Source organism: Pseudoliparis swirei, chromosome 4 (assembly GCF_029220125.1).
Source record: "Pseudoliparis swirei isolate HS2019 ecotype Mariana Trench chromosome 4, NWPU_hadal_v1, whole genome shotgun sequence".
Classification (NCBI taxonomy): domain Eukaryota; kingdom Metazoa; phylum Chordata; class Actinopteri; order Perciformes; family Liparidae; genus Pseudoliparis; species Pseudoliparis swirei.
The window spans coordinates 28663185-28667369 of NC_079391.1; positions in this window are offsets into that span (position 1 = coordinate 28663185).

Here is a 4185-nt window from a genome sequence, read left to right on the forward strand (position 1 = left end):
ACAATGAAGAAATCCACCATATGTAATGCTTTGCTGACATCATGTGGTGAAGTCATATTAATACTTTTAAGCTGTTTGTTTTAGGCGTTGCCAATGGATTTAAAATGTTGTAAAGAGTTTTGGAAGATGTATGTGTAAGATTCACGAGTATAACCAAGTTAACCCCTTACAGGTAGAGGTAGTCACTCTTCAACCCTACATCACAAAGTGAATTAGGATAAACTTTACGCACACCACGTGACAAATAATGCACTGCACACACCGTATCAAATGCAGACTAATGGGTGCACTGCCCTTTAATAGAACACAATAAAACCTTATCCAGTGAAACAGCCTTAGAGGAATGAAACCCTTCATTTTATTTGTTCTCACCGGTGTTGTTCCGATGGACATTTTTTCAAATGTCTGCTGTAAGAAAAAGAAAAAAAGGTCTATAAAAATACACAGCAATCAGAAGGCCCACTTGAATCATAAACCATTGCTACCATTAGGGGAGGCAGGGGAACCCCCTAGACATCAACATCGCCTCCTAAAGAGCAAATAAACCTCATTTTCCATAACAAGTGAAGCGTTATAATCACAGCACATGATGTGTCTCTATTTTCTGTGGACTTGAGGTTAAGCCAACAGAACCTCATAACATCTGGTTAATCAATGTTAATGACTGATTGCGATGTGCTTTTCTAAGATGTGACTAGAGTGCAAGCATTAAGTTGTTCAATTATACTCGTTTAGGGGCTCGTTATTAGTTCGCTTGCTAGTGTCATCATAGTCGTTGCTCAACATAACTGCTTTAACGTGTCGCGGGATGATGTCGCCTCGCTTCCAGCTCAGATAAACAGCTAAATTAAAGAGCCACGTTTCAACCAGTAGAGGGCAGTCGTGATGCATATTTGGAAGAAGACCTACTGAATGGGGTGAGCACAGGCGAGGTCACTGACTAGTCTCCGGTCTTCTTATACCTAAAGAAGGCATTAATCCACCTTTACCTGCACAACAACGGACCCTTCTCACTGTTGGCAGCAGTAATAGTCAGGAGCAACACCCTTCCATTATTATAAATTCTTAATTATAACAGTTTAGTCTCTCTCTTTGTTCCGGTCAGATCTTCCACGCCCACCGACACAGATGAGAGTCATTAGTCATCAGGTCTTCTTCTTCTTCTTTTTACATTTTTTGGCGGATCGCATCCAGTGAACGGTGCATTTCCGCCAACTACTGTAGTGGAGTGTGGACCAGAGTACCCTATCCCCTTACAAAACCAAACAAACAAAACCAAACCCAACAAAATAACCACAAAACCAAATCAATAAAACAAAACAAACCAAACAAAACAAAAGGGAGATTCAAAATGTCAGTGATTTAAATTCTATTGCTTAATCCTGTTTCTTTCAAATATTGTAATACCTGTCCTGCCCCCAAATTTAATGCATCTGTTAGATTTAGTTCCTCCACTCCCAGCTTCCTCTTCAACCTGTGTCGCTCAAGTGTGTATTTCTGGCAATGACAAATTATATGTTCTACAGATTCTGGTACTTGACAGTGCTCACATCGTCCTGTTGGGTGTTTATTTACTAGATGCATTGTTTTGTTCAGCCTTGTGTGCCCAATCCTCAGTCTGGTTACTATGTTCTCTTCTGCTGTGTCTCTTCTGCTGGGCTTCTTCTAGCTGGCCTCCCTTTGCCAACTTCACTCTGTACAGCATACAGATGTCTCAGTCATCAGGTCGGTGGGAATTCTCCCCTTTGAAGTATCCACAGAGCTGGAGGAGGCCCCTCCCCCAAATGTAGCAACTATAGCAGCTCACGTCATGAACAGCGCCGACAGCAACACGGGGTTTACCTGTGGAGAGCACCTGGGTGACGGCGGTGTTATGAGGGGTATCCGCCATGTGCAGAGTGCAGAGCAGCAGCTGCTAGCTAGCCAGGAGGACACATGCACTTGCAGCACACACACACACACACACACACACACACACACACACACACACACACACGCACACGTATACACGCACACATATACACGCACACATAGGAAGTTAGTTCCCTCTCTGCTCAGGTAGATAGCTATTACTCTACTTTACATAGCAAATTATTTTTTTTGCTGCCATATGAATGCTCTTAATTTCGAATTTAGCCCCTTTTAGTTAAATGTGTTCAACCATCATACTCTGAAACACAGGAATCGGCTCAGTGAGGCTCACTGTACGCTGAGCCAGATATTTAACAATGGGATTCTCATTTTGCCAAATCCCTATAAGATTCATACAGATTATGTGTCATTATCGCTCACCTCTCGGGCAGGTTTGACAAACCTTCCATAACAAACAAGGGTCTAAGGGGCTAAAACTAAGAGCTGCTAATCGTCTGTGTATAAAAGCTGTCAAAACACTGCAGGCTTGGTCATGTGATGATTTAGTGCTTTCCAGAAATGATCAACAGCAACTTTGATAAACATGAATGTTGCGATGAAAAAAAAAGACATGTACTTCCCTTCATCATTTCCTGCATATTTTACGCACTTAACAGCCGATTGAAGCCCCTTCATGACCATCCCCTCACCAAGTGTAGCATGCACACATGGAGGAAAAACATTTATACAAGATAATATAGTTTATACTATGAGCTTCTTCTGGTCCTACGATTTTGCAAGCTTGACAAAAGTGATTAATGTACTGCTTGGGAACGTATTCTTTGAATTCTACACACACTATAATTCAGTTTGTGAGTTATCTCCAGGTGATACACTCTGTAATGGGTTCATACAAATATTAGCAGCAAGATGTGCTGTCAGATATCGAGAAACCTGGACCTCTGCTGGCAGGCCTTATTCTGTAATGTATGTATATATATATATATATATATTTATATATACAGTATATATATGGATTCTCTTCATTGTTTTATTCATCCTATCAGTGCTCAGTGGAAACCCCCATGTTTCATTTAAGTAGGAGGTAGCGTTATTATTCTGTGAATAATTATTTAATCTGTATGCTCAGCAGATGACTGTAAAAAAGACTAAACAGATGAATCTGTTCAATAGACTCAAGATGACTAATAAACCATCAGATATCGGAAAGATGCTGTCTGGACCACTTTGCTTTGGCTCACCATTCAGAACCCACATTATACGAAGTCACGCGATGACTAATCTTTGCAGACTAAACGCTGCTTGCATCGGCAATTTTTTTTAGACGGCAACGTAGAAACAATGTTATGATTGATGTGAAACTGACAAACTGGGCTCAAAGATCTCATGCAGCAACTCGGAAAACACACGGAACCAAGTCTGGAGTGAGGAAGTCCACTGCTTCTAATACTAGGATGGGTTGGTTGCAGAGGCTAAATTTCATTGTGTGCTGTGATGTGTAAATGACAAGTGGACAATTAAAGTATTTAGATATAATTCAGAGTCAGTGACTACTCTCCTCGGCTTTTCTCAGAGCTGCTTTTATGAGCGGCAACTACAAATCTGTAAATCTGCTATAAACTAGTAATGTGCTTCACAATAACTGCACTTTACACAACCTTCACAACCACCCCTCTTCTTGACAGGGATTAAAAACAAACACAAACAAATGTGTGCTGGATTTAGGCCGATCCACTGGTGGCGTTGTGTTTCTGTGTCCTGAAACACTCCCACACTTAATGCATGTGCGCTTCTGCTCTCCAACTTACAGTATTTCTGTAGAAGAAGAAGAAGAAGAAGAAGATAGAAGAAGAAGATATATGAAGAAAAAGATAGAAGAAGAAGATATATGAAGAAGATATGAAGAAGATATATGAAGAATAAGATAGTATATGAAGGATAAGATATATGACGAAGAACATATGAAGAAGAAGATATATGAAGAATAAGATAGTATATGAAGGATAAGATATATGATGAAGAACATATGAAGAAGAAGATATGTGAAGAAGATATATGAAGAATAAGCCACATGAAGAAGAATATATGAAGAAGAAGAAGATATATGAAGAAGAAGATATATGACGAACAACATATGAAGTAGAAAAAGATATATGAAGAATAAGATATATGACGAAGAAGAAGATATATGAAGAATAAGATACATGACGAAGAAGAAGATATACTAAGATGAAGATATATGACGAAGAAGAAATCAAAGATATATGACAAAGGTATGTGGTCATAGTTTTAATCCAGATCTTCATTTAATGC